Here is a 22022-nt window from a genome sequence, read left to right on the forward strand (position 1 = left end):
AACAGATCAAAAAAATAAAAATAAATAAGACATGAGCCAAAATGAAGTAAACTCTCCAGGCAGCAGTAGCAGCAGCAAGGTAAGATTAAGATTAAAACAACCCCTAATTTCATGTTCTATCTGTGCACAGGGAATTCATGATCCAAAGGTATGTTCTTGGATTTATTCCAGGTGCAAATATATACCATGTAATGGTATAAGGCAACTATTGTGTTCAAAAGCAAAAGAAACAAACGAAAAAATGTTTTTGAAGTGTTCAATTCCAACCTGTCAGTAATTTTAATGGTTTGACGATGCCATCGATCCTGTCAAATGCAAGATGGTGAAATTACCAGTAGAGAATGGTTGTTACGCTTGCGGAGAATCTGGTCATTGCTTCAAAAACTGCCCACTGCAAAATCAAACCTGCAACAAAGATCACTGCAAATCAAAGATGGAGATGAAATTTTGCAAGAATGAACACAACAAGAACATAGCATACCTCACTTGTACAGATTGTGACGGTTTTAAATGGGTCTCAGATGAAGTCTTCATTGCTGCAAAAAACAGAATTATGCATTTAAGTTTACAACTTAATGCTATATGTAAGGAACTCAACAATCTGAAAATGTAACCTGCAAATGTACTAATAAACAACCATCCACTTTTGATTCAACATTAATTCAAGTCTACAAAAGAAAAAAATATTGTCTTCTTAAACACAAAAAATCAGAAAACGGATCTCAAATCATTTCTTCTTAGCCTTTCCATTTCCCCTTCCCTTTCCTTGTTTCATATTCTGAGATACAGATCCAATGCCAAAGAAGTTCTGATAAAGGTTATTTATTGTAGAGGGTAGAGTATAAGATGGTGCTATAGATGGCAGACTCATAGGTGTTGTGGAAGCTGGAGTAGAAGATGGTGTTGCCAAAGGCTGACTGCCAGGACCTGTAAAACATTCACCAACAAATGATGTCGTTCTCTTCTTCTTGTTTGACTTAGCTGCACCCCTAACTCCGGTGGTCTGACTTGGCTCTATGTTGCTGAAGGTGAAGATTTGTGCATCACATTCAGTCATTTGCCTCTTTGCAGTTGGATTAGATCCCACTTCACCACCAGCACATGTTCTTTTGTTGTGGTTAGTAACATTTCCACATTTCCCACACCTCCTTTTTGTCTTCTCAACACGAGGTTCATCATAACTTCTTACCCTCTTGCTCTTGGGTCTTCCTGGTTTCCTACTGTGAGGAGGGTTCAAGATCTTCTTGTTCATGTTTGGCTGCAAGAACAAATGCACTTATATCAATGTAGTTGAGAATATAAATAGGGCATATAGTTACAAATTTAAGAAGAAAAATTACCTGGACCCATTCACTTTTATCATCTAGTGGTGCAAAAGTTGGTGCATATGTGGCCTTATAGTTCTCCACTGAATAGTAATCACTGCAGTACCTGCTCAAGCAGAGTATGTAAAGGTTAGTGCTAGATACATTTAAGGCCTAGAAATTGCATAAATAAGTTCTGAGACAAGGTACAGATTTAAAAAAAAAAAGAAATCTTACTTTCTCTATTGTGGCCTTATGCTATGCAATGCACTCACTGCATGCATACAGGGGAACCCCCTCACCCTTCATGTACTGACCAAAATCATCATCAAAGTCATCCATGTAAGCAGGTCTTTCATCCACATCCTTACCTGCACATTCAAGATCAACATCAGTACCATATAATAAGTTACAAATTATAATAAATGAAATCAGTTATAAATGAAATATACCTTTTTCTTTGCCTTCTTTTTCTCCTTCTTCTTCTTCTTCTTCTTCTTCTTCTTCTTTCTCTTCTTGTTCTTCTTCATCTGACCCATAATCAATGTCTTCATCACTGTCATATACTGGAGGAGCTTCTGGATTCTCAATTGGGTGACATTCATCTTCTTTGGTGTTTTCCAGCTGAATATTGTCCACATCTTCAACAAACTTAACTTCATTTGTAGCTTTTGACTGACTGCAACCACTGCTACTATCCTGAGAATGTTTGGACATGGGCACATCCATGAAACTCAGCTTTCTTGATGCACCTTCAACTGATTTATCCACACTATTTAGCCTTGGGGATCTTCTAGGGGTGGTTCCCTTACTAACTGTCTTCTTCTTTGGTGTAGTCTTTGGAGTCCCAAACACTGTGTCTTTCATCCCCATCCACAAACATATACATCCATCCTCATTTACAAAAGAATCCTCCCAAAAATTATCAAAATCATCATTGTTTAACAATGGCAGCGGCAGACATTCTTCCTTAAACCAATATAAATTAAACTTCTCTTTAACATCCATAGACAAACCCTTATACACCATATACTTAAGTGTCATCAAGTCTGTTTCATCTCTATGGCAATAAGGAAATACCAAAGTCTCATTCTTTGGCTCCGCATATACACTGATATTCCTAAATTTGAATTGACTGCAACACAAATGAAACAAAATCAGATATAAACCTATGAAAACCTAATTAAGCGATATTACTTAAAATCAAACACCCAATCACGAAAATTAAACCCCAATTAAACAATAAAAATTTGGTTTCAAATAAACCCTAATTACAAAGGAAAAAGAACAGAAACCCTAAAAATCAATCGATCAATTAAATTAATTAACTATCAATACAATGATTTTCATCATATATTAAGTCACATGTTTCGTTAATCTTACCTTGATTCAGACTGTTTCAATCCCGGTTTGTACCTCATCTTCACTGTATCACCACTATCTCTGAATCCCTAAATATGTAGAACTTTTCTTCCAAATACACTCTGGTCTTTCTGTTAACATTTATGTCTTCAGCAAAAACAACTTCAATAACATCAGTTTTCTTTTTCTTTTCAAACAGCTTCAATACCTAACCCTAGTTTCAGAACGAGGGAGAAGAGAACGAGGGAGAAAGAGAACGAGGGAGAAAGAGAAAGTGTGGTGAGAGATTACACCACACGGGTCTTTAAATGGGAAAGGGCACAGTCGTAAATTCTCCTACCGAGTTTGACTTATTCAACGCAGCTGACCGATTTGGTGGGCCCAGGTGTCAACTCTAACAGAAAGGCCAGTTTCTAAAAGAATTTAAAATCTTGGCCGGTTTATTAATTATATGGTTTGAAGCAGGACACTTTATTAATTTGCCCAAAGAGAATAGAAGAAGAACGTAGAATAAGAAAGAAAGAAGGAAAGAAGGACGAGTTTATCTACTCGTTTTGGTTGGATAAGACCAAAGAATGACACATTTAGCCGGATAAGGGTAGCCACCCGGCTAACAGCGAAAAGACAAATTTTCCCTTCAAACAAAGATGATGATATATTCTTCATCAGATATCCGAATGACATATTCGAGTAGTCCATTTCGCATAACTTTTCGAGATCTTTTCAACAATACTAGTTTCGTATCTAAATCGTTGTTAGATTAATTCCTATCAAATATCGTTCGTATTTAACTAATCGAGTTATTATCGACTAATTCGTCTTTTGACTAGTCTAACAGCATTGAAGAGCTTGAGGGTCTTTACAATGTTCTTCTTTATACTAAGAATGAACCTAGCAGGTTCTATGCAAAGTGCCCAAAAGAAAATTTCCCCTGGGAGTTTAAGGTAATTTGTGATGTTGATGTTGAAAACAGAATGCTCAAGGTTAAGAAATATGTTAACATTCATCACTATAGATTGGGATGTCAAAGGCTCTTCCACAAGCTCAGCAGTAAATTTGTTTCTAGTCTGATCAAGGATGGAATCAGAAATGATCTGAATTTCAAAGCTTCTGATTTGTTAAAAGCTTTAAATCTAGCTACGTGATCAACGTGAAATATTACCAAGCTTACAATGGAAGAGAAAGTGTACGGGGATATATTTGGTGATGATGTCATGTCGTATTCACATCTGGTATAATATGTAGATGCTATTCGCACCACAAATCAGGGGAGTTAGATTGACTTTCAAGTTGAAATGGATGACATTCGCACTTGACCGGTTGTCAGCCGTGCAAATATAATTCACTTTCTCGCTCAACTAGATATAAATATAGTATGTGATAAGAAAGAGTTTGTTCCCACAGAGAGGATCAGGTTGTCAATATGTTTTGGTTTCTTAAATAAACAAGAAGGGATTTTTATGATTTTTATATACTAAAATAAATAAAAGCAAACAATAAAGGTAGACGAATCAAATCAAGGATGAGAAAATATTGGTTACGGATTTCATCTTCATTCACAAACATGTTTTCTACACAATAACTAGAATTGATATTTTAATCTCAACATTTATCAAATGCCCTAGAATAACTTGATCGCAAGAGTATCCCGCTAATTTCCTCTTATCATCAACAAACACATGAAAAGATGCGAATATGAATTCTACCTAAGATAACAACCTAACGTGTAAAAGCACTAATCAAGTTTAATTCCCTAGATGCATTAAGTTTTATGAAATCAGGCCAATCAAAGCAATCGAATGTGTAAAAGCACTAATCCGATTTAACAAAGGTTATGACTCACATGTGACTACTAGGATGTATCACTACAAGCAATAATCACAATTATGCTACTTGTATTCAAGGTGTATCACGTTCGTATAATAAACCCTAAACTAGCAATAGATATGATTACGAGTTCTACCAATTTGCAAATTGACGAAACTAACAATCAATCATACATGCGATATTTCTAGTGAATCATAATCGATAATTGTGAGACAAAACTAATTTATTGAACAAAACCCCATGTTTGGAAATCCAACTTATTCCTTAACCAATAATAAGATTAACTACTCATGGCATAAGAGTTCATAACAAGGAGAAAAAGAAAGGGTTTCATCTTTCTAAACCCTAGAACCAAAGTAGAAGTAGAAGATCCTCCCCAAAATTTCTAGGCTTCCCTATATATAGAGTTTTGTAACCTCTTCTTTAAAAAACTAGAAAACCTAGCAAAAATAGGAAAGTGCACCTCCTAAAAACTGTGTCACGTGCATCAAATCCCCGTGCAAAGTAGATCGCCAAACTCTGGCCAAAATCATACGTTCAAGGCTGTTCATGTAAAGAAATAGCCTAACTGCCAATTGAGCTCATGCAGCAACTGTAGAAGCCCAGCCCACGTCTTCATTGGCCTGTCCATTCAACTGTCAGTTCCATGGAACTGACAGCACTTTCTTCTTTTCTTGCACACTCTCGACTCGGCTAAACCCATCTCCGGCTTCACCAGCAACAACAATCAAGTTCCGGCAGTCTTCATCATCAACATCACCCACAGCTCGACTCCACCATTCACTGTTTCTCTTACTCTCAGCTGCAGACTCCAAACTCGAGCTTCTTCGTCGGTCTTCTCAGCATAACTCCATCTCGTCAGCCAACCATCACTGCCATGCAGTCCCGTAAACTCAATTTGAACTCATTATACTCTCAACCGTTCGACTTATCTTGAGATCCATATGGCTGCAGTCAACCTCCAACCATCGTCGATGACAGAAACACCAACGTAATACCCTGTTCAGCTCAATTCTATCTCAGCAACAAATAACTCGAGTTTCTCCATTGTCTCTACCAGCATGCATTACAGTGGCATCAATTCATGAACAACATCTTGTTTTCCTAGCTCATTCATCGACTGCCAATAATGACAGCAACTCTGTCGTTGATATTCCACATTCCACCAAACTTCCCAAACTTGAGCAATATCCTCATCATTGTCTACATCTGATTTCCGAGAGCTGCTAACATCGTTGTTGCTGTAACGAACTCAACAGAATGAACTCGAGCCAACCAACAAACTAGCCATTGCCACCACTGGTTGTTCAACCATCGAGACAACCACCACTGTGTACGGCTTCCATAAACATCTCCTTGATTTTCTGTCCCGCTAAGTTCACTTAACTTAGCTTTGCTGCCAATCAATCACTGCCATCGAACCTTCTCAATTGAACAGCACCAACCAGTTCGACTGCAGCTTCATTTTTTTTCATAACAACAGCACCACGACTGCGACCATCTCTGCCTGTGCTCCATTTTACGTCCAACCACAGCACCTTTCTTTCCTCAACTGTCTCAACTTGCTTCCTTGTTAACTGGTCCATCTTCATCATCACAACAAATTCTGACAAGACAAAACACATAACTTGACCAACCAATCCGTTCTTAGTCGAGTACTGTGGTCGAAAGCACCACAGATCGTACCCCCAGCAAACAGCTGCTAATGGAGCTCTCAACCCTTCATAATTCTCGATTATATCCAGTCTCAAATAGTTTGTAACTCTCAATCTCGATGTACCACACTCCATAGATCACCACAGCCTCCAGCTTCTAACAAACGCAAGCAGCAACACAACCTTCTTCATCTGAGTTTATCTCCATCAACTGGCAGCTAACACTCACTCCTTCCTTGCCATTAACCGATTGCAGCAAAACATTTATTGATCATCACCACCCACTTTCACTGGCAGAACTTCCTTCATGCCTTGTCTCAAATACAGCCACCACGACAATTGTGGCTACTCAAAATCTAGTACCACAACTAAATCAGATTTAATAGTGAGAATGATAACTTTGGAATGATAGATGAAATGCATGAAGAAAGAGGTAAGAAATACTGAAATGTTGACACCATATTTAACGTGGTTCGGCATACTCAGGCCTACGTCCACGGGTTAGTGATTTTATTATGTGTAAGAAGAGCCTCCATTAATGAGGAGCTCTGCAAGTGAAAGAGATGAGAAACGATCCAAAGAGAATACCCCTTTTTCTAACCTACTCTCTTTCTTTATAAAGGAAAGAGGTACCCAGCTAATTACTATGATATCCCTAGCTTAATAATTAAGCTAACAAAGAATAGTTGTAGTGTATGTTGATGTAGAGTTGTGTGTTATTGATGACTTAATCAAGTGCCACGTGTTGATGCTTATATTTGGTATCTACAACAATCATTTCCCATCGAGAAAACTCGAGCCACCATCACCCAGCCTTCTGCATCACTAACAGTCGACAGCGAATCACAACAGCAACTCAGCTCCATTTCAGTCTGTATCACCATCATTACTTCCCACTCTTTCCATTCATTACTGCCAAAGACTATTGAGCTTCCATCATTTCCTATCGGCAAAAGCAACACTGCCTTCGTGCCATCGTTCGGGCGTTTAGCTTAGCACTTTGTGTGCAGTTGTTTTGGTGGTGAAGAAGATGACTTCTCTGCTGACTCGAACCCTTTTATCCATCTCCTTCCCTGCAATTGGGACGAACCCATAGTTCTAAACCTCATTGCACTTCTGAAATCCCACTCCTTTATCTGGCCTAAAGTCTCCTGCGGGTATTATACCACATCGATGGACCCATGAGATTCATGGCAGTTGACTTGGTTCGGCTGCCAAGGCAAAGAACTTGCCTGAAACTGGTCGCAACAACATGGATTTGGAATTCTAGATCGCAGAAATATGGACTACTTCATCTGTTAAGACCTATAAAGAGGGAGGTGCCCTGAGTAAACTGAGCGGGTGCCTATAACAGTTCTGTAGGTTCTCAAGTTTTCGACAACTTCGGCTTGCTTCATATGCTTCCATATTCTTCATACGACGTCGGATTGACTCCATTCTTTCGCCATTGGCTTCGTATTTTCGTGCTCTTCGAGATGATATCAAGAAATCCTGTATTTGAGATAGTTCTACTTCTTTTTTCTCTAATGACTCCATTGCACCTGATAAACTCAAAAGCAATCATAAGATACATAATTTACAAGAAAACTCGCAAAGAAAGTATAAACAATAGATAAATTTCAAGGCGTTTACCACACCTATCAGCACTCCAAACTAGGAGAGTTCAATTGATTTAGAAGTTGAAGCACCCTCAAATAAGTTTGTGCGTATTTTTAATTCTTTCGATGCATGTATCCATGGTTACCGTTACCTTCGTCCCATGATTTATGTCGATGCTACCTTTCTTACAGGGAGATTTAGAGGATGCCTCATGGTTGCAACTGGTATCAATGTTGAACAAGGTAAGTTTTCACTTTTCTGATTATGCATCCTTTTTATATACGTGCATAATGTCTCATGAATTATTTATTTTGGCTTCACAATGTCTTATGCATATTTTTGTTTAGCTGCATAATATCTTATGCATTATTGTTTTCACTTTTTAGATTATGCATCCTTTTTATGCACGTGCATAATGTCTTATGCATTTAGTGTTTTAGATTCATAATACTCCATGTAATCTTTTTTACGTTTGCTTGATTTTATATTTTTTAAGTCACGAAACATGTTTTCTTCTGTGCAGGGTTCTTTCCATTAGCCATGGTCCTGGTACCTGGTGAAGATAACGATAACTGGGAATGGTTCATGAGAAATTTGAGTAATGTTGTTGATAATGATCAAAGGCCAATCACATTTTTATCTGATCACGCGGAAGGATTAAAGAGAGCGATTCCAATTATTTTTTTCTTGGGGCCTTCCATAGTTTATTCAAATATCAACTTAAGCAGAACTTACATGTTAATGGTTTTGACGAATGGTATGGTGTCGTTCTTGATGCATTTCAAGCTGTTGCATATGCTCTTAGTCCCGAAGGTTACCAAGCTGCCGCTAGGGCTGCACATACCCGACCCAACCCGCCGACCCAACCCGTACCCGACCAAAAATACCCGCACCCGACCCAACCCGCCGAGGCATGGGTCGACTATGGGTGAGGCACGCCAGAACCCACCTATTTTGGGTCGGTTGCGGGTAGAAACTTCCGTCACCCGAACCGACCCACCCACCCGCCCAAAACTAACGTAGGATTCCTGACCCTTAGATCTAACCTAGGATGAATTATCAGAGCCGTAGAATTGATGTATAAAAGTAAAAGACCTAACCTAATCGCATTTTCCTTCTCTTCTCTTCCGCGGCCTCTTCTGTGTCTTCTCTCCTTCTCAGACAGACTCCAATCTCCATCCAAGTCTCCAACTCCATTCTTTTTTCTTCGCTCAGTCTCAGATTCGCTTTGTGGATCATCGGCATCACCAGAAGCAAACCAATAACGGAAGGTAAGATTAGGAACCGTTGTAAACTTGTAATTTTTTGATGATGTGATTTCTTGTAATTTTCAATTTAGGGTTTATCTGTTTAGGGTGTTGTTTTTTAATTTCAGTTTGGAATGAATTGGTATGATGTTACTATGTTAGAACTCAGTAATGAAGAGTTTAATCAGTAGATTCAAAGGATTCTTGAATGTTTATGTGTTTAGGCAGCTCAATTTATCTGAATCTAATACCCTTTTTTTTATTTTTCCATGTTAGGGTTTGTCAAGATTGAAGAACTGAAGTTCAGTTCATTGGAGCTTGAAGAAGAACTGGTCATAGTTGGTTTAAGAAGAACTAAGAAGGTATATCCAACTATGAAATTGTTTTGATTATTTAGGTTCCTTTTATATGTCCTTTCCATTTTATGGTTTGTTGTTTATCTGAATCTATTGTTTTTTTTTTATTCCATGGTAGGGTTTGTCAAGATTGAAGAACTGAAGTTCAGTTCATTAGAGTTTGAAGAAGAACTAATCAGAGTTGGTTTAGGAAAACTAAGAAGGTATATCCAACTGTTTTGCTTATTTTGGTTCCTTTTATATTGTTTAGGTGAAGTTTGATAGAATCTCATTGAGCATGATAAAAATGGTCCTAGCGGTGAATCGCAAAAGCTACTTGTAGCTCATTCTCTCTTTGTTGAGAGGATGTTTCTGTCGTTAACATAAGGCCTTCGGCAACCCTACCGCTAGGACTCAGTTGAAGCTACATGTTAGAATTAAATTGGTGTACTTCAATAAATTTTGTATAATCTCTTAACTTAGAAGCTTTTATAAGTTGTATGGTCTGAACTTAAGAATTTTTATAAGTTTGTATGGACTGAACTTAGAAATTTTGTATAATTTCTGAACTTAGAGATTTTTATAAGTTTATATGGACTGAACTTAATAATTTTTGTAAGTCTGATATTTGATTTTGCACACCGACATATTTAGCTTGAAATTGTCTAATCTATTTGTGTTTAACTCTTAATATCAAGATGTGTATATATTTTAATGTGATAAATGATTTCATGAAGATTTGTAAATCTAGGCAGCCAAATAAGTTATTATTACCATCATAAATCAAGCCTTGAATTGATTACCTAGGCAGCCAAGACACTTGAGGTCTTAATTTTGTTACAAAATTGGTTACGAACACCAATAGACATGGATTCATCTATCCTTGGAGTCGAGGAGGAGGAGATTGATATTGCTGAGTCTGGTATGTCTAAATTTTCCTTGGCTCTATTGTTGTTCATGACACTGTGAGTTTTACTGCAGCATTTTTATTACATGAAAGTACATGGTTTACTAAACATAATGCATGCTATGTGAATAGATTAACTGCCCTGTTATGTTAACTGCCCTGTTATGTTAGTAATATATAACAAAAATCTTTTGAAATCCGAAGATCACTCATAGTTGTCTCTATATCAACATGTCAGAGGCATTGTCACAATGTCGTGTACCTCATATCAATTGGATTTCTTAAATTCAGTTATTTTGTTCTTGTTTCTTAGATGATTTTTACTTTTATTTTTACATAATAGGATTTCTCTTTAGATGCTAACTGTTAAATAAATTTATATCTGTTTGATGTTTGTTATACTGTTTTCTATGGTTTGAGAATCTTGAAATTTGGCTTTTCAAATTTTGCTTTGATCTGTGTATTGTCTGTTATCTTGATGTTCTTAGTATTAGGATATTTTATATGTTCTTATAGTTGAATGGATGTTGAGATTATGATGAAGCTGAGTTTTTTTGCATAGGTCAGGGCAATCATTTTTTGCATCTGAGTTTTTCAAGTTAACGACCTAAAAATAGGGTTGTGAAGCTTTATGTTTGGACATTATGTTATTGAGGTCTTTTGGTTATTGGGGTCCTTTGGTAGTGAAGCTTTATGTCATGTATGTCTAAACTTTGTGTTCTATATTGAGGTCGTTAATGTTCAATTTATGGTATTGTGTTTGTATTAGTATCTAGAAGGATAATGCTCAGATTAGGTGGTGTACTGATTAGAGAATTTTTGGGGTTTTTCACTTCAAGACTTCGAATAGCAGGCAGGACATCTAGATATCCTATATTTAGAACGTTGCTGTAAGAGAAGTACAATAAAACTGTAAAGCACGCGTAGCTACCGTGTACTATTTCATCTAATTACAGTGACTGTCCGGTGTACTGATGGGCAGTTTGTGTTGGTACTTGCTGTTGTTGTGGATGGATAAACTAAAATGTTCATTTCGCTTGCAGAGCTATTTTACTTGTTTCAAGAAATTCATCTACCCTTTCATTCATTCTAATTGTTCATTTCGCTTGCAGAGCTATTCAGTTTCAGTGACCTTGCTGCTTCTTCTATCGTCATAGACTCATAGATGATTGATTCCTATTGGTTTAGACAAGGTAATGACGCCAAGGGTCATTGTCAGTAGCTTGATCTTTCTGAGTTCATCTTTGTTACTGTAACTAATTTACAGACTTCGTTTTATTTCAGGCTTTCATCCATTCGGAGGTAAAACATCCACAAACTTGCAGGCTTGCAGCGACTCGCTGTTGGTCGCTTTATATGATATTAGGCTTTAGTATAGTAGGCAATACTCAATAGTAATGCACTCTTTTATCTTTTGAGCTTTGAACAATTGAACTCTGTTCCTTTTTATTGTTAGCTTTATCAACTTTGTTATACACTTATACTATTATACAGTTATACTCAATAACTCTGTTCCTTGTTAATGTAATGTCATTTTATTTTATGGTGGGTAACCCACCACCCACCCGACCAAACCCTCCTCACAATGGGTCGGGTGAAAACCGACCCATTGTGTTGTTGGGTCCGTTGCGGATGACAACTTCTGTTACCCGCCATCAGTGGGTCGGGTGGTGGGTGAGGCCAAAACCGACCCAAACCGACCCATGTGCATCCCTATCTCCGCTAAGATTAAGGGTCTCGGTTGTGGTTGTGTAAAGACCCTCAAGCTCGTCAACGCTATTAGACTAGTCAAGAGATGTCTTAGTCGCTAATTACTCGATTAGTTTAACACGAACGTCAATTAATAGGAATTAATATAACAACGATCTAGATACAAAAATAGTACCGTTGAATAGATCTCGAAAATTTATACGAAATAGACTACTCGAACGTATCATTTGGACACCGGACGAAGAAGATATCATCAGATGAGTATGAAGGGTAAGATAGTCTTTTACAATTTAGCCGACCTGACTTCCCTTATCTTTTGTTCGGGTGCCTTTAGCAGTTTGGTCGTCCTTATCCCAAATTTAGCCGAGGGGATAAACTTTCTCATTTCTTTCTTCTCCTTCTTTATTCTTCTTCTTTCTTCTTCTTCTATTTCCTTCTTCTTTTGTTCTTCTGCTTCTGCAGGTTTGAGAGAATCAAATGGGAGTTCTACTTTTGGCAGAAGGTGGGGAAGACCTTTTAGCAGTCGGTGGTGATGGTGATGGTGTTTGTTGTTGATTCAAATTCGAATCTGAGATTAATTGAATTTAAGGTTTCTCTGTAAATCGATGAAGGTGAAGATGATAATAAAATTAAGATTGAGAGATGAATAATAGAACTGTGGGGAAATGAAGAAGAAAGGGTTGAGGTTTAATTTCAGTTTTGAAATTGTTATGGATATGAATCAAAGGATTTGGGTTTGTCAGGAGATTATGTAGAAGTTCGATTAGAAGATGTTTGATGTTTGAAGAAGGGGATTTGAGATGGGTTTTCACAAATTGAATGAATTAGGGTTTCTGATGAAGAATAATTAGAGATTGAAGAGTTAGAGTTTTCATGGAGATGGTGTTGAAGTTAGTGAGTTTGGATGAACTGAGTTGAGGGGTTGATGTTGGTCTTGAGGTGAATTGCTGAACCAAGTCAAGTGAAGAAGAGATTGAGATTCAATTACTTGAGTAATTCAGTTTTGAGGTAATTGTTTTTATTAGTAATAATAAGTTCAAGTTCTTTGAGTTTATATGTTCTTAATGAATTAAAAATTGACATGGATTGTTGGGTATGTGTTGAGATGTCTTGAGTGGTATTGATGAGAATTGAATTGAAAACTGCTCTTGGTTTAGTTATTGTAAACTCAGGAAGTTTGGGTATGAGCTTCATGTATCTGGTAAGGGAGTAGATGAGATGTGTAATCATTATGATGTTGATGAAGTGATGCTTCATGTGGTGATGAAAATGATTATAATTGGTGGTCTGGTGTTACAATGGAAGTCTAAAGGGGGTTGGTATCTAGGGATGGTGATTTTTGTATATCTGTGGATGCAGGTATTGGGATTTGAGTTATTAGTGACTTGTATTAGTGCAGGTTGACTTAAGAGATGGTCTATAGGTGTTGTAGCTTATGAATGACACGAATTGGCAGTGATGATGTTGTTGCAGTTCATGGAGTTTGCAGTGTCACTGAAATGGGTGTGTGAACTGTTGTAGGTGGAAGGAGAATGAAATTGGCAGGGTAATGAAGTTGTGAAATTACAGCTGAACCTAGAATAAGGTTCGTTGTGAAGTTGAAGTAATTAATGGATAATATGTATATCATAATTGAAATAGAAATGAGACTGGTGGATATGGAATTAGAATTGGTTTGGGTGTGTGTGTGTGTTGGTGGTTTAAGGAGTTGTTTAACAGTTCAGTTGAGGGAGTGAGCTGAATTTAGAAGAAGCTGAATATTGCTTGGTACTACAATTACAGGTAACCTGTATTTGAATTTATAGTGATTTATGAAGTTTATATGCATTGAATGTATGATTGAAGTGTTAAGATGAAATTGATATTTGTGAACAATCTGGTAGAACTAAATGAAGAGAAGTTAATGGTTGATTATAGAGTTGTAGATAGTGTTGGCTGTGAAAAGCTTGGAATTGCATATTGCAGGTAATCAAAGTTGTTGTTTGTTAATGAAATTCATTATTGTTTTGTACTTGAATTGAAGTCGAATTGTTAAACAAGAAATTGAGAATATAAGACTAGAGTTGAAGTTTGTCTGAAATATAATGGTTGCATGTTAGTCATCCCAGTCAGTCTAACTAACTCACCTGAATCAATCTTAGTGACCGAGTTAACCCAGTCTTGACACGTTTCACTAGAATAGTTAGAGTTTGACTTATTTGACTTTTACTTGACCAGACCCTGGACTCTGACCTTGACTTTAGACGTGGACTGTCAGTTGACCCGTGGACTGTTAGTGACTGTTAGTTGATTCTAATGGACCAGGCCTTAGATTAATGGGCCAGAATAAAGGACTTGGGCTTAAGACTAGTTTAATTAATTAGATGTCTCGGACCATTTGTGGTCTGAATTATCCTTTGGCTCCTTCCATAGAGTTGTAGATATTCATAAGACTTAGCTATTGGGTTATAGGATCAACCTAATTGAATTTGTAACCTTAGATGAGCTAATGGTAGAGGATGAAAAGGTGTGGAAACATAAATGGGCTTAGAACCATTATATAGACTTGTGTGATTCTTTTGTGAGCCATTTTGGCTGGATTCTTAGAGTTCTTATGTGATTAACAGTTAGTCTAATTAACAACGATCGATTCAAATGATGAACCAGTGGATCGTGGATCTCGAGGTAGGCGTGGCTTGTAATCAAAATAGGTGGGAATCTATATTTAACTCTTTTGTGATTATTGTTGTTTTCTTTTACAAAATTTTATGTTTAACAAATTCATGCAATTTCTAATTGTGTATTCCTTGCGTTGCTTAGTTTTAAATTCTGAAAGTTTTGTTATCTCTTTTAATCTTTCCATTGTTTGGAAAGGAATTGTAATGCTTTGTTTGTCTTTATGAATTGTTTGGGAAATAAGAATTTCCATTTGTATGTTTGGAAATGAGAATTTCTATCTGCGATATATAGGATATTGCTCCTTCTTTTATACCTACATGAATTCAGCTTTTATGCACATGGCTAGGGCGATAACCACAATATTATTATTGAGTGTGGTTAGCACAAATATTATACATTGTTTGATGAAGGAGTTAGTTCCATATACATGGTTGTTTATTTCTGTGAATTGATTGTTTCTTGTTGTTTAGGAAAAACATGTATTGTTTTCTAGATCATTCCAATGATTACTTGAAAGTTAAATGTTATTCCTACCGGGCACCCCTTTTAGGGCTGATGTGCTCACCCATTCCCACTTTCAGTTTGAGAGTCAGATCATAGTTGCGCAGCGAAAGCTTCAAGGGTTGATTTCATTAGTTGGTTAACTCCAACTATGTTTATTATGTTGCATCTTATATTTGTAAACCAAATGACTATTGTATATGTATCATTCGAGAGGAGTTCTTGTATATAAATTTCAGAGCGGGGCTAGTTTTGGATTAAGTTTTGTAGCAGATTTCTTAATTGAATGTTTAAGTAAATGATTTAGATTCTTAATGCCTCTTTATTTAGTTAATCTCTTGGATTAGTCAGCTGCTAGCTTTGGGGGCGCTACAGGTTGGGTTATATATTATATTGAAGATATCCCTCCCGAGAGTTGGTCAAATGCCTTTTTTCAGGGTTTTAGGTATGAAAGGACATCTTCGACCCTTGTTGAATCCTTCAATAGTTGGATGAAGGTACACAAGAATCTCCCTGCAAATGCTCTTCTGGATCAGATAAGAAAGGATGTTATGAAGATGATGCCAGATAGGAGAAATGCTGGTTTAAGTTTCAAAACAATTCTCACACCAAATAACGAAGCTAAGATGGAGGCTCTTATTGATGAGGTTTAACCTGGCTAGTTATACAGTCTGATGCTCATGTTTATGAAGTGGAGGGAGAGGAGAGTTCTCATAGTGTTAACCTTGAGGTAAAGACATACAGTCAGAGGTGGCGCGTCTATGGGTTTACATGTGTGCATGCTTTTCCTTCTATATCAATGTATGGTTCTAATCCATATGATTTTGTCGAACCTTATTTCACTATTTCATACTTCAATAATGCCTATAGCCATGCCATTCATCCTACTCCGAACTACAACAGGCTCGAAGTAGGACATTATCGATGTACCTGATATTAGGAGGCCGCCAGGGAGACCCCCAACTAATAGATATTTGAACAATTACGATAAGTCTCCCAGGAGAGCTATGCGTTGTGGTAATTGTAGTGAGAATATCATCACTACAAGCAATCTTGTACAAAGCCAACCAGTTATAAGAATTCGTCGAAGCAGCCTACGGGAAGTTAAGGGGGAGTAATTAGCTTGTGGGTTTCTTCAGACAATTACTTATACGTTTAAACCTAATTCATTTTCCATTCACAGTATTTTTTAATTGTAAAATTTTCTTTACTTAGTTTTTGTTTTGGTTTTTATGAACAAGTACTTTTTTTTTACTGTGTGTTATGCTTTTTTTTTTTTGCTTCTACAGATATTTTTACTCATTTTAATTCTTATAATTTGTTATGCATTTTTTTTTGAATATACATAATTTGTTATGCATTCTTTTTCGAAGATGCATAATTTGTTCTGCATTCTTTTCTTAAAGTGCATAATTTGTTATATGTTTGTTTTTAAGGTGCACAATCTGTTATGCGTTTATTCTTTTAAATATTGCTGCAGAACGTGTCACCCGTTTTATTTTACTAAGTTTTAGAAACCTGTTGTCCCTTAATTTGTAAGATTTATAACATGTTATGTTTATAATCAAGGGTCGAGGGGGCAGCGCCCCTCGTCATCATAGTACAATTAGAATGCTTTCCAGTTTTCTTTAACTAAGTTTGCAGCAAATAGATGCACTAAAACAAGCATTAATATATATATATATATATATATAAACATCGTAATATAATAATATATAAGTTGTTCGGACAAGGTTTTGTACCAAATTACACCAAGCATATACCAACACATTACACCAACTACTTACGAGTTAATATAGACCGACTGAAGTTAGCTTTACCAACTACTGAAGTTAAGCTTTACAAATTACACATTACTGAAAAAGCGGGGGTCTAACAACACCACCCAATATTTCGCTTAGCAATCTGTATGGACAAACTCGAATATAATTTTAAGAGAATCAACAAGACTCAATCAATTAAAAGTATATCAACGAGTTTATATCTCTCTCTTGATTTGATTTACTCAAGCAGGAACTGCGAGTTCTAATCAAATACAAGGAATAACTTGGATGGTACCAAAGACCAATACCCAAGGAACAATCAATAACAATCAACAACCAAAGGTTGGATTATTCTAATTGATGATCTAAACGCACAAACTGTATTATTTCAATTATAAAGATAAAACAATATAATGTGGATATTGAAATAACACAGACACCAAAAAATTTGTTAACGAGGAAACCGCAAATGCAGAAAACCCCCGGGACCTAGTCCAGATTGAATACACATTGTATTAAGCCACTACAGACACTAGCCTACTCCAAGCTAACTTCGGACTGGACTGTAGTTGAATCCCAATCAGTCTCCCACTGATCCAAGGTACAGTTGTACTCCCTACACCTCTGATCCCAGCAGGATACTACGCACTTGATTCCCTTAACTGATCTCACCCATAACTACGAGTTGTTACGACCCAAAATCGAAGACTTGATAATAAACAAATCTGTCTCACACAGATAAGTCTATCGAAGGATCAATCTGTCTCCCACAGATAAACCCTAAATGGTTTTGTTCAGTATTTTGATAATAATCAAGGTGAACAGGAATCAATTGATAATCCGGTCTTATATTCTCGAAGAACAACCTAGAGTTATCAATCACCTCACAACAATCTTAATCGTATGGTAGCGAAACAAGATGTTGTGGAATCACAAACAATGAGACGAAGATGTTTGTGATTACTTTTTATATCTTGCCTATCGGAGATATCAATCTCAAGCCAATCAATATGATTGTACTCGTATGATAGAAGATGCAAGATCAGATCACACAACTACGCTAAAGTAGTATCGGTCTGGCTTCACAATCCCAATGAAGTCTTTAAGTCGTTAACCTGGTTTTAGAAGAACAAAACCAAAGGTTAAAGGAGAAACGGCTCTAGCATGCAAACTAGTATCACTCGGTGTGAGGATTAGTTTTGCACAGATGCTAGATGTCCCCTTATATAGTCTTTCAAATTAGGGTTTGCCATTAAGTTACTTTGGTAACAAAGCAACCAATATTCACCATTAGATGAAAATCTGATTCAGATTCAAGCTAATAATTCTCAACCGTTAGATCAAAAACTTAGCTTGTTACACATAAATGAAATGCACGCTTCTAGGTTTGTTAACCATACCCAAACGTGTACATTGTTGGTTCAACAATAGTTAACCAAAAGGTTATCCATATGAGCATTTCATATCAACCATGTTCTTCTTCATCATAACTAGTTCAAATGACTTCAAAAGAATTAGTTAGAGAGTTGTTCAATTGCAAGGAAATCTTATGTAAATACACAAGACACGGTTGAAGCAAAGATGATTTGATTCACTTGAATCGGTTTATGAACTTTTATAGCCACGGTTTGCAAACTGCATTCCTTAGTCTTTTAAGTTTAAGTTCAGAAATCATCTTTAGATATATAACCTTCTCAAGTTCGCAGACTAGGTTCGCAGACTTAAGTTACCGGGCAGAGTTTACAAACTCCAGCAGAAATTCTCGGGGTGAGAACTTCACCGGTTCACGAAATGGGTTCGCGGACTGAGTTCCGGACTTAGCTTCACGCAAGTAGTTTGTCAACTCCAGCAGAAATTCTCGGGTTTGAGAACTTCGGCGGACTGAGTTCGCGGACTTGGCACATGCCATTCTTCCGATTCTCTTGATCAACGAAGTTCGCAAACTTTGGTTCAAGGATTATGACTTATACTGTTATACATAAATGTGTTTCCACAACAATGCTTGTGTACATCATTGGTTATGTAATCTAAACTCTCATTCCAATCATTGAAACATCTTAGACGACGTTATATAGTTGTTACACCATTTCTCGTCAAAGCAATTTTCAAAGTGATTGAAACATATCATGACTTTCGTCACTAGGTAAAGATAAACCTGGTCGAAGCGAAAAGTTTACCGACACATATTTCGAGATATATATATGCGAGGTATACTCGACTCGAAATACCAAATGTGTATAATCAAAGTCTATATATAGCATACGACTTTTTGTCTCATAGAGTAGGAGATAGAATAGATAGACTTTTGAGTGATAGATAAGTTCAAGTCTCCACATACCTTTTTGTCGAGAAGTTTCACCGGTTCCTTGAGTAGTTCTTCATCTTGTATGATGAATCGCCATGGATTCCTTGAGCTCAACTATACTTACTATCCTAGTCTGAGACTTAGTTATAGTATACTAGAAATCAAGACTTATAGTTTTGATCACTAACATTGACAAACATGCTTGAGATAGCAACGCATGCGAGTTCGACCGAGTAATGCTCTAACAATTACCACTACTTAAGGTTTTCGCTTCCTATCAACGTATACCAATCAAGGCACAACATCTTATATTGCATCCTAGAAGTATTCATTGGCATCTACATCCCAGCTGTTAGCACCATATGTCAGCATTTTCAAATTCCATACTTACTCTCTTCTTATTAATTTTGGCTATTTCTTTTTCGTCTCTCAACTTCTCCCGTTTTCAATTTCCCATCTAAGTTCATCCTCATCTTCATATGGTAGCAGAAAAATATGAGGCAATCGGTGTAAGAACCTTGTTGATGGTCCTTGGATGAAAGAATATCCTTGTATATAAGGTTATCCCTCTTTATATCCATGACATTTGCTGATAGGTTCAGTTTGTCATATCTTTGGATCAAATAAGGCATACAAGCATTTTCCATCATAAGGGCTTGATTCTTGCATTTAACTTTATAGCTCGGAAGACCGTTGAAGAAGTTCCACTCACCCTCTGAGAAGTCATACTCTAACAATCTCTATAGTGTACCAACAAGGTTTTCCTTTGTGATATAATTCATTGGAATGAACATTTTCTCAACTTCCAGAGGTTGATTCAAGATGAATTGTTCAACATATCTGGCAATCCCACCTGTTTCCTTGGTTTTAACAAAGAACTGCATAATAGATGTAGGAAAAAATGTTGAATAACTTGTTGTGCAGAAGAAATAATATGGTATCATAGGTTATGCAGTAAACAATGATGAATAACTTGTCATGCAGAAAAAGTAGTTGTTATGTAGCAGAAGTAAATGGGCGTAACAAGTCTTTAACTTACCCAAGCATCTGGCTTCATGAATGTCGCCTTAGCATACCTTTGTTGATAACTCACCTGCTCCTTCTCACGTCGCCGCTTCAATAACAATATATAACTGTAGAAGAGTATTACTTGATCTTCCAGGTATTGATTGTTCAGCAGTTTCATTATTATATCTCCATGAATCCGAATATCCCATAAGTACGGGTCTTCATCTGATTCTCCGCCATTGATATACCAAGTCGAATTGCTGCAGAAAACACAATAAGAGTTTTTTAAGTGACAAGTAAATTTATTCACCAAAAAAGAAAATGTACCCATAATTTGTAATACAGAAGAATTGGTGTTCAAGAAATCATACACTGTTATGCATTGAAATTTAAGAAGCATAATTTGTTATGTATTGATTTTTTATAAAGCATAATTTGTTATGCATTGAAATTTTTAAAGCATAATTTGTTATGCATTTATTTTTAAGAAGCATAACCTGTTTTGCATTGATTTTTTTAACAAGCATAAAGGTAGTTTGATGTACTTACAGGATGTTGGCATGCTCAAAGTATCTCTGTTGTAATTGCATGAAGGATAGTTGTGTTGTAATCTTCAAAGCATTCCATTGTTTCCAGCGGTGGTAATTTTCTGAACGACATGTTTCCAGAAGTACGAGGATTTTCTTCTTCAACTTTATTTTTCATCAGGCTTATCTCCATTCTTATCAGGCTTTTATTTTTTCTCGTGTTGCTTCTCTAGGTGACAATCTTCGAGGAGTCTGGTCACTGTCCTTTCATTATCTAATGACCTTTCTTTGATTCGTTTAACCTTGCTTCCCATTTGTACCTGGTTCCCATCCTTTTGTTTATGTTCTTGGTTCCCATCCTCTTATTTCTGGTTCCCATCTTTTTGCTTGGCTTTGTCCTCCACTACTTGCTTAAGGCTGAGAACAAGATTCCTTTTTCCTGGTTTCTTCTTCACAACTCCCCTCCTTGCAATTACTGTTCTTGGTACAAATTCACCTCCTAGTTCTTCTTCCTAGAGATACATGTAACCAAAATGTTATAGTTATAAACAGTTTATTTTGAAATTAAGTCACCATATATTAAAAATAATAACATAAAAAAAAAATATTCTAGCAGTTCATTTTAAAGATGTTATGATGGTGGTAGTTTTCACTTTAGAATACATAATCTGCTCACATATGCAGTTTACCTTGTACCATGCTTTGTGAAGTTATCTCTTTCTCCGCAGCTTTATTTGAGTCTTTTTCGACTTCAGCATCTTCTGTGACTAGAGTTAAAGGATTCTCTGCCAGGTACCTCAGGACATCACTGGTCGTTTCAACGACCGTATCTTTCTCTGCAACGACGATCATCTCAACAGCCTGTTGTTCTGGTATCTCAAAAGCTGGTTGTTCTGGTAGTTTAGCGCCCGAATGTTCTGGAATCTCAACAGCTTGTTGTTGTGGTCCTCCAGCATCATCTACTTTCTCTCCAGTTGCAGCAACAGCAGGTTGTGAAATATGCAGATTAAATGTGCGTCCTTCATTTTCTTCTGCTTTCTCCCGAGTTTCGAGTCGTGTGTCATTATCACCAACTAAATTCATTTTCCTGTGCTTCAATTCTCTCTTAGGTTGTCTCATATTCCCCTTGAGTGTCTGCTTCCTTGTCGCCAGAGAGATTAACAGTTTTTTCCATGTCCATGAACTTGAACGGTGAAGACTAGAGTCCTTGACTAGCCGTTTGATCTTGGTTATCAAGTCTGATAACTTATGGCAATGATTCTTTTATAGGTGGTTCAATTGAAGATACCAGTTCAACAAGTGTCTCATTCCTTA

General features: G+C 36.7%; 1 long non-coding RNA gene across 1 annotated transcript; it reads right to left on the reverse strand.

The window, feature by feature from the left end:
- Positions 1 to 291: 291 nt before the first annotated feature.
- LOC113308128 lies at positions 292 to 1437 on the reverse strand. Its single transcript, XR_003339513.1, has 3 exons — positions 1341 to 1437; positions 482 to 536; positions 292 to 405 (listed from the first exon to the last, which is right to left on the reverse strand). It is a non-coding gene; the product is annotated as an uncharacterized LOC113308128 (long non-coding RNA).
- Between the last annotated feature and the right edge of the window lie 20585 nt (positions 1438 to 22022).

The sequence above is a fragment of the Papaver somniferum genome, chromosome 9 (assembly GCF_003573695.1).
Source record: "Papaver somniferum cultivar HN1 chromosome 9, ASM357369v1, whole genome shotgun sequence".
Classification (NCBI taxonomy): domain Eukaryota; kingdom Viridiplantae; phylum Streptophyta; class Magnoliopsida; order Ranunculales; family Papaveraceae; genus Papaver; species Papaver somniferum.